Below are 9712 nucleotides of genomic sequence, written 5' to 3'. Positions count from 1 at the left end.
CACTATTCAGGCCATACTTATACTGAAGAATTATTCACGTTTATCTGAAATTCTAATTTAACGCCGTGTTTTGTATTTTACCTGGCAATCCCACCGGGACAGTTCCATGCCTGCTTTCAGAGGGAAGGAGCAACAGCTTTGCTCTCTGCGCAGGGAGAGATTAGACTAGTTGCAGGGACCCAGGTTCAGCCTTGTTATTATTGCTGTGTGACCTTGGAAAAAGATCTCTGCTTCTCTGGACTTGAGTCTTCAGCACTGCAAAATGGGCATGATCCTGGCATCTCCATCACGGGGTGCTGGGGAGGAGAAAATGATTTGTGGACACCCACACTGGATGGGTACTTAATACATGGGGGGAGTCACTTGGGTCTTCCAGAGTACTAACAAACACAAAGACAGACAGACAGGACAGAGAGGAGCACCCCCTATTTGAAGATGATGTGTTCCCAGAGGGTGAGAATTTAAGTTTGCAAATCAGAAGGTTCCACCAGTTTCCTTACAAGGGGAGAGAGGAAATGAAGCCCGTGGGACACAGAGATTCCAGAGCGCACGGCTTGGCTGCCGCCCATGCCCAGTCCCCGTGAGGGCCCTGCTGAGCAGTTTTAAGTATCGTTAAAGATAAAATAATTTTTCCCCCTCTGAGCCGTGTGATTGACGAGATAATGGGCCCCGCCGACAGGGAGAAGGTCAGGCTGGAATGTAATCAGTTTTTTCCAGAGCAATGCATAAACATGATGGCACCGCAGCTGGGAAAGAGGGAGGGACTCGGGACTGTCCCCAGACTCTCTGAGCTCTCAGCCAAGAGGCATGATGGGGCCACAGTGCCTGTGGAGGCCAGGAAGACTTCCTGGAGGAGGTGTGTGTGGCTGCAGCTGGGATTGGAATAAAAAGGCATCACAGGCAGGGGAGACTGGGTGTGCAAAGGTGTGGAGGTTGGACGTGTCTTTTTGTGCATCTTTCCACCCCCACCTGATCCCACTGACAGAACACACATCTCCCTGCCTATTCCCAGTCTCAAACCTTCCATGCATCCCAGACACCCACTCCACCTAAGGGTTCAAATCCTGGCTCTCCCTAGGACATGTCCTCTCCCCTTCCCAGCCTCAGTCTCCTAGTCTGTAAAACAGGATGGTCAGAGTCCCTCTCCAGCCTGCGGATTCAGTGTGAGGACTCAAGAAACACCAGTGGCAATGCTCGAGGCTACAAATAACAGGAAAACCCAAGGGAACTTGCTTCAACATTAAGAAACATTTTTCATCTTACACAACAAATCATTAAGGTCTTTACTCAAAAGACACCTCTTCCAGGAAGCTTCGCTGATCAGTCCTGCTTTCTTATCCTCCTTCATTTTTCTCCCTAGCACCTATCACTTCCTGATACTATGCATTTATTCATTATCTCCTCCAAATGTCAGCTCCCGAAGGCAGGAATTTTTGTCTGTTTTGTCAGATATGTTCCCAATGGCACACAGAAAGTGCTCATTAAATGTCTGTTAAATAAATAGATGACTTATTCCATCCACGGATGATTGATTCAGCTATTTGGGAACATAGTCCTGTGTCTTTCTCAGACCATCTACCATGTTGCTCCTCATAGTCCGATATGATTGCCCAAGCTCCAACCATCACATCCTTGTTTGAGCAGCCCAGAAGAAAAAGGATGGAAGGATAAAGGCGGGGTTCTCCAGTGGACTGTCCCCTGTAGGGATCACTCCCAAAGCCCCTCCCAAAGTCTCATTGTCCAGAACTCAGTCACATGCCTCATCTAGCTAGCTGCAAGGGAGTCTGGGAAATGCAGTCTTTAACAGAGTACTCTCCATCTTCCTCCTCAATCCAGCAGTGGTTCTGCAGATGAGGAAGAACAGGAAGATGGATGTTGGGAGGCAGGGAACATGGACATCCTCCCAACCCACAGCTGCCGGTGCCTGTGTTAGTTTTACCACCAGCTTAGTGAAACACTTAGTAAAACAATACAAATATATTATCTCACACTTCCGGAGGCCAGATGTCAGACTCAGGTCTTACTGGGCTAAAGTCAAGATTTTGGCAGGGCTGGCTCCTTCTGAAAGTCTCAGGGGAGAATGTTTCCTGCCTTTTCCAGCTTCCAGAGGCAGCCTTCATTCTGTCAGCAGAGTTAACTCCCTTTTACCGTGTAATCTAAAGTACTCATTGTGGGTTCTGGGGATTACAGCCTTCATCCCCCTGGGCCTCCTGCCTCCTCCTCACAGCCTCCATGGAGGAGAAAATACCACTGTACCCAAGGCCCAGATCAGAATATCGAGGCCCCCCAGAGATTGAACAAGCTGCCTATGGTCCCCCTGAGTCTCATAAATTCCAAAGTTGGATTTCAAATTCACGCCAGTGTGACTGCAAAGCCTGTGCTCTTGTCCTCCAACCGTTGTTTTGCAACCGTGGCTATGATTTGTATCATTACTATTTTTCTGGCTATCATTGGTCGAGTGCCTGCCTCGTCCACACCAGCCCCCAGAATTCACGCTCAGGCTGACCCTCTAGAGAAGAGTGTTACAAAAGAGACTGCGGAGGCCCAGGGAGGTTGAAGGACATTTTAAGGTCACCCAATGGGTGGCAAGTCTAAACTTAGTTCCAAGCCCACCTGGCTACTGATCACTGCCCTCCCACCTCTGAGGAGAAAGCTACGGCCTAATGGAAACTGCAGATGATCCTGCTGGGGTTTTTTTTGCAACACCAGGGACTCACTAAGGTCCTTACTCCTTCTGGCAGGGGCTGGAACGGCAGAAGTCAGGGGAAAGTGGGCCAAGTGCTGAGTGTGCAATGTGACGGGTCTCTGCAAAAGCCAGTGGCCACACGGCACAGAGGCCCAGGGCCCTGCACATGATCAATCTTGCCCCATCCCTCTTGCTGGCTGCCCTCCAACACCACCCTCCATCCTTCCATCTCCCTGTCTCTGTTCTGCTTACTGAATCCTGGAGAAGGCATCCCACCAAGACACCCATGTGAGGAAGGTCAGCCCGTCCGTCATGCACACTCAGAAGCAGGATTCGCCAGCCAGGGAAAGAGTAGAGGACAAGAACATAAATCATGGGGTGCACGGGCCAGGTCCTCATCTCAGAAACGTCTCTAGTGCTGATGGGCTAATTAAGCTTGCTGTGCTTCAGTCTTCTCATCTACAAAATGGGTTTAGGAGAAAGAACCTACACAGTGGGACTAATATGAAGGTTATATGAAGTATGACAAGCACTTTGGTTAAGGACAGTAGATAAATCTTGTGTTAGGCCATGGGAGATTTAAAGGTAGCCTGGGCAGGCTTCCTGGAAGAGGCAACATTTGATCTGGGCCTTAAAATATAGGGAGAATTTGGAGGGACTGACAGAGGAAAGGGGGAAGGCCTGGTGGGTGGAATGGTTTGAGCAAAGGTGTGGAGGCTGGAAGTTAGTGACTCAGTGAGGCACCTGGGTGGCAGAAGATAAACACCTGGGTGCTTATAAGGGGAAACTGAGGCACAGAGCAGTTCACTGATTTGCCCAGGGCCACAAGACAGGCAAGATCCAGGGCTGGGATTTGAAGTCAAACACCAGGGCCCCAAGGTGCCACATTCACCCACTTTGCAGGAAGGGCTTCTACCAGCAGGGCCTCACTGCAGCCCCAAAGCTGCTCGATCAGCAGCACCTGTCCCCTCCCAGGTGCTAGAAACTGATGTCCAGCCCTGTCACTCCCATATCCCCAGGACCAACCCAGACAGTTCCGTAGTTACAGAGGTTCTATGGATCCCACACGCACAGACACTCACTTGGTACCTGTAACGGACTGAATTGTGTCCCCCACAAATTCACGTCGGAACCCTAAGCCCAAGGCCATCAGAATATAAGTGTATTTGGGGATCGGGTCTTTCAACAGGTAATTAAGTTAAAAGAGGTCAGTAGGGTGGGCCCAAATCCAATAGGGATGATGTCCTTACAAGAAGAGATTAGAACCCAGACACGCACAGCAGGCCGACCACATGAGGACACAGGGAGAGGACAGCGAGCTACAAGCCTGGGAGAGAGGCCTCCGAAGAAACCAACCCTGCCCACACCTTGCTTCAGACTTCTAGCCTCCAGAATTAGAAGTAAATAAGTGTCCTGTTTCCGCTGCCCTGTCTGTAGGATTTTGTAACGGCAGAGCCCTAACAAACTCACATAGCACCCAGGAGACCAGCCCCACCAGACCTGAATCTTCAGTACTCAGGACTCTGTGGTCTGCAAGTGACAAAAAAAAAAACCAACAGCAAAAACTTGATTCAGATCAACTCAAGCAAAAAGGGCAAAATATTTGCTCTCAGGCACAGTTTGATCCAGGTGCTCCAAGCATGTCAAGATCATCTATCTCCCCCTCTGTTAGCTGCATTCACGGGGAAGTATTTCCCACACAGTGATCAGATAACTCCTAGAAAGACCAGGCTCCCATCAGCAGCAACCCTGGAGGAAATGAGTGTCTTCTCCCCCAGAGCAGACCCACCCCGTAAACCCAGCAGATGTTCAGGAGTTCACTCTGATTGGGCCAACTGGGGTCACAGTGGGTAGCCCTGAGCCAGTTGCTGAAGCCAGAAGTTCAGAATCCTCTGATTGGCCGGCTGTGGGTGTCTTTGATTGATCTCCCCCCAAAATAAGACCCTGAAGCCAGGATGGGGGTCAGGGAACACAAGAAGATTCCAGGAAGCCTCAAGAGGGGAGGAGAAAGTGAGACCTGGAGGGAAAGAGCCTACACAGGGGGCACTGGTGAGCAGGTGAATGTGTGGGAGCCTCTAGGAGGCGGCAAAATGTGCCTTGGAGTTATACCAACAGCAGAATGAGGGAGCTGCCGCATTTTTCCAGCCATTCCCCATCTGTAAAGGCTGAGGGCTGCATTAGGTCTCCTGTCTCCGGCCTGGCCCGCCTGGGGCTGAGTGAGCTCCAGTAGCCAGGAAAATACCCAGAGGATGGGGTGGGGCTGCCACATTGGGTTATAGCCTCCCTCCCTGGTATTCAGGTTGAAGTCAACTTTGTCTGAACCTCATGAACCAGAGAGAGGCGCCAGGTTGGGGTGCATGCGGCCATTCTGCGGTTACTTCTGTGGCTGCCACAAGGTGTCACTGCTGAGCAATGGCCTTGCGCCGTCTGGTCTCTCTTAGCCTTGGGTGTCCTCGCGAAGCCAGATTCTTGCACCAGCCCCCTGGAACCCCAACTTGGGTCCCCGAGATTAGAGCTGCTTGGTTTACGCACATGAATAAGTCCAGGCCCTAATCACCAAGCTAGGGGAAGTGAGAGAGGTAGGATTTCCCACCCCACCTGCTTTAGAACCAACAGGCTCTCCTTTTTTCCTTGATTCAGTCCCCACTGGGACACCACTGTGTGTCCCTTCCTGCCTTCAGATCGCCATCAGGGCCACCTCAACCCAACAGAGAGCATTTCAGAAGCAAAGGAATCTCAGTCCCTTTGCTCCAGTAAATTCCACCTCATCCCCGTTGGCCAGCTCTGCACGGAGTTTACACGGACCTTGGGGTGAGGTGTATTGGTCAGCTGTTGCTGCATAACAAGTTAACACAGACTCAGCAGCTTAAAACATTAGTTTATTATCACAGTTCCTGTCGCTCCAGGATTTCTTGCAAGGCTGCAATCAGGTGTCAGCTGAGGCCGCAGTGACCTCCAGGTTCAACTGGAAAAGATCTGCTTCCAAGTTCAAGAGATCGCACACGCTACTGCTCATAAGAGCAGCTGCCACAGGAATAAGCTCAGGCTAGAATGCCAGAAAAAACATCCCTGCTCTTCATGGAAGGTGACTGTGGGTAAAATTGCAATATTTCCAGAATCTCTTGCCTGGCCTTAGTGCATTCCCATATCAATAGGTGTTTCCAAGGGGTGGAGAGAAGTAGTCTATCTCCACATCAGTAGGTGATTACAAGGGGGAGCAGGGCATATCTGGACCAGAGGTTGAATGGGGTCTCCTCTTCTGCAGCTGGGTCACGAGAGACGTGGAAGAGCAGAACTGGACGCCTGCTTGTAAGACATAAACGGGTTTCTCCCAGTTTATTTCTCCCTTTGACTGATTTCGGTTTCAAAGGTGTTTTGTCCCGGGATTTGCCCCACCCCACCCCGAAGTTATAATAACCATGCCGGAAAACCTGGTTGTCCCAGTCAAAAGCCAGCTGAGCCCCCCCACAACCAAGCCAAGATTCAGGACAATAGGCACCCACTTAAATATGAATAAAACTAGGAGGAACCATTCAACTGACTCATCCTAAATAAAGAAGTTCTGCTTCACAGAGTTTATCTGTCTCTACTCGACAAAGGGAAGGTGGCTGGCAGCTTCTCCTGATTAAAAAATGTCACGTTCCACCCCGCCAGGCATCTCAGTGCCCTCCTTTTTCATCCACCTTCCCAGGAGGGCTCAGGGGCAAGGGAACACCCTTCCAGGCTTGCAGGCTGGACCAGGAACTGGCCAGGGGGCTCTCGAGACCCTTTAGCTGCCACAAATGGGGTCCCTCCCTGCCATCCTGGCCCTGGCTGCTTGTGATGGAGGCTCCCTGAGGATCAGCTGGCCTTTTCTTTCCATTTCCAGCAACCCAAGATCCCCTCAAGGACAAGGAATGATACACCTGGGTGGAGATTGGCAGAAGTGTCTCCAGGAAGCCTCAGACCAAAGTACAGATACATAGGGAGCAAGGAAACTTGTGTTCCAGACTTGGCTGTGACCTTGAGCTTGTCACTGTCCAGGAAATGCTTGGTCAATAGATGATTTCCTGGCCCATCCCTGAGTGCCCCAGATCTCTTCCAAGGTCTGGACACTAACGGCACTGCTGGGACCTGCCCCAGTGCCACCATTCGTATTGGTCATTGACACAGCTCTCTACCTGTAGCTAAGTATGTTTGGGTTTTTTTTAGCTATCACCCCAGAAAGCAAGGGTTCCCAACTGGATAGCTCAGTGGCTAGAGCACAGACTCTAGAACTAAACCTGGAAGGGATAAATAAAAGAAGCAATGATTAGAAACCTCGAATGATGATCCGTCCACACCAGGGAACCCTAACACCACTGAGCTATACACTTAAAAATGCTTCAGGTGGTACATTTTATGTGATGTGCATTTGACCACTATTTAAAAGCAGGGGCAAAGGGGAGAGGGGAAGTTTTTACCCTTCCTGGGGTGACCCCACCTTGTCCTTCCCACGCTGTGGCTCCTCACCAAGCGGGGCTTCGACTAAGCAGTGTCTGAGCCAGGTTTAGAGAAACTGAGACCCAGAGAGGGTGGGGAATTGTGCAGAAGCAAACAGCATGGAGGGTGCATGGCCAGAGTTTGAAAGACAGCAAAGAGGCCTGAATGAAACAGGCGGGCCCACGCATCCCTCTCCTGGGAGCCGCCGATTTTGCTTAAGCTCCTGCCAGGGGGAGGCAGAAAACGAGAAGGAAGCATTTTCTCTCCTTGCGGGAGCCTTGGGAATTCCACCCTGGGGAGAGAGGTGCGGCTGCTGAGGACGTCCTGTTAAGTCTCCGATCATGAAATTAGGTGATTTCATTATTGTCTGCAAAGCGTTCGTTCCCGAGGATGTTTGCGCCTGAGATCGTCACCTGTGATACAGGGCACTGGAGTCAGCCATCAAGGACCCCTACGGCTGCTCAGGTGGCGGGAGTCCAAGGTGGAGGGGCCAAGAGGGTACACAGAGGTGGCCCTGCCCTTCACCTTCGTGCACACAGAGGGGCTCAGGAGCCAGAGAAGCAGGGACCTGTCCAAGGTCACACAGCCAAAGAGCTGGAAATACTGCCCTGCCCTGCAGCCGCCCTTGGTAAATCAGTCAGGTCTCCTCCCCTGCCCACAGCCCTCCAGGGCTCCCGCCTTCCTCGGGGGCAAAGCCCAAGTCCTCCCCGTGGCCCGTGAGGTCCTGCCCGACTGCCCCGTCCCTTCCCTGCCTTCCCCTCCTCCCTCTCTCCCCCTTGCTGCATCTATCCCAGCTCTTGGGACTTAGCAAGTCCTCAGAACAAAATTAAAGGACCCAGTGCAAAATACACGGGCACCTTGCACACCTGTAAGATCTGAAAGGAACTTCAGGTTCATGGCCTCTACTTGGATTCCTCTCTGAATGAGGAGCTCACTACCTTCCACCCACTCCTGTTTCATCTCTGAGCTCTTCTGGCCACTAACAAGGTCCTCAGCAAATCTGGGCTGAGTTTTGTGCCCTGGACTGTGTGTGTTGGGGTGGGGGGTGGGATGCGGAGTGAAATGGGGTCACGTGGGGGAAGTTCTGGAGTCTGTGCAGCATGGTCAGTGTTTTTGAGTAAGTCGAATGCCTGCTTGAGGCCCCGAGGGTGGGATTGGCCCAGAGTGACTTTCCTCTCTCTCTCAATGTCCCTCTCTCTTTGTTTCTGTCTCTCCTTCTCTGTTTGTCTCTGGGTCTATGTGCTGTTCAGGGCACACAGATACCAACACAATTTCTCAGCCTGCCAAGAAAATTGCCAGAAGCCCCAGCAGCAGAATAATTGAATCGGCGGGCGGCCGGGACAGAATCAAGTAAAGGAGAAAGGGGGGAGTGCTGGGGGTCTGCGTTTCAGCTAAAAGCGGGGCCGTCCGCGGGAGGATGCACGTAGCTGTGGGCCGTGGGGGCGCCGGTGCGCAGGGCAAGGGGCCGTGGAATCCCACGCAGGGGCCTGGCTCCCCCAGCCCCACCCGAGCAATCAGAGTCTTCGGCACTGTCTCTGCCCCCCAAAAACACAGAGTCTGCTGAACCCTCCGAGCCATTTCGCAGGCCTCAGATGGGGGTCCCCCAGGGTGCACTGCCAGGGGCAGCCGGCTCGTCAAGGAGAGATTCCATGATCTGAAACGCATCCATCCACACATTCCCTCAGCCCCGCACATCCTTCCTTCCATCCGTCCATCCGTCCATCCCCCTGCCCACCCACCCACAGCTCTGATCTTTCCACAGGTACTTATTAAGCTCTTACTGAGCCGAGGCCCCGCTCAACTGGAGCTTAGCGTCTAGTTGGGAAGATAAATGTTAGACAGACTGTTGAACAAACAACTCCATCACTGAAATTGTGGCACTTTCTTAAGACACACTCAGTCTGCCCCGGAGTGTGTAATGGAGGGAGGGGGCTAATTAGACTGGGCGGGGGCTGGCCACGGAAGGGCCCCAAAGGGGAATAGTGTCACCGGCAGAGGGAACAGCATATGCAAAGGAGAGGCCGATGTCTGGCATGTGGCTCAAGGGCAGGGCGCCTGAAGCAGCCCCTTGACAGGACGTGGGGACCCTGGACAAGGAGGGGCCTTGAAGGGGTGACAAGGAGCCGAAGGAGACCAGAATCGCAGCCAGAGAGGTTGGAGGGGAAACAGGGATGGGTGGAGGCTCAGAGCCCGAGGAGGGGAGACCTAGGCGGGGCCAGCCATGGCTTCGGCTCGCCCTGGTGGGTCAGTGGGGCCCTGCCTCCCGCCCAGGCTCTGACCAGCGACCTCCTGCCCCTTCCTCGTGTCGGACAGCAGCAGGGGCCCTAAGGATCATCGAGGGAGGCTCTTTCAGCAGCTGGTTTCTGGAAGCCTCTGTATTCTCAGCTGTGAAATGGGACCATTTCAGCCACTCCACGAGGCCAAGGGGAAGCATGGAAGCCACAATGACCACAGCAAGAAGTCACTGCATCCTCCACACCACCTCCAGCGTGGCCTCTCGGCCTCTGCGTTGCTCACTCATTCATTCATTCAGTAAATATGTATTGAGGGCCCAGAGACTGTTCT

Source organism: Manis pentadactyla, chromosome 12 (genome assembly GCF_030020395.1).
Source record: "Manis pentadactyla isolate mManPen7 chromosome 12, mManPen7.hap1, whole genome shotgun sequence".
NCBI classification, from domain to species: domain Eukaryota; kingdom Metazoa; phylum Chordata; class Mammalia; order Pholidota; family Manidae; genus Manis; species Manis pentadactyla.
The sequence above is the reverse complement of the archived record's forward strand: the minus strand, read 5'-3'. Positions refer to the sequence as shown.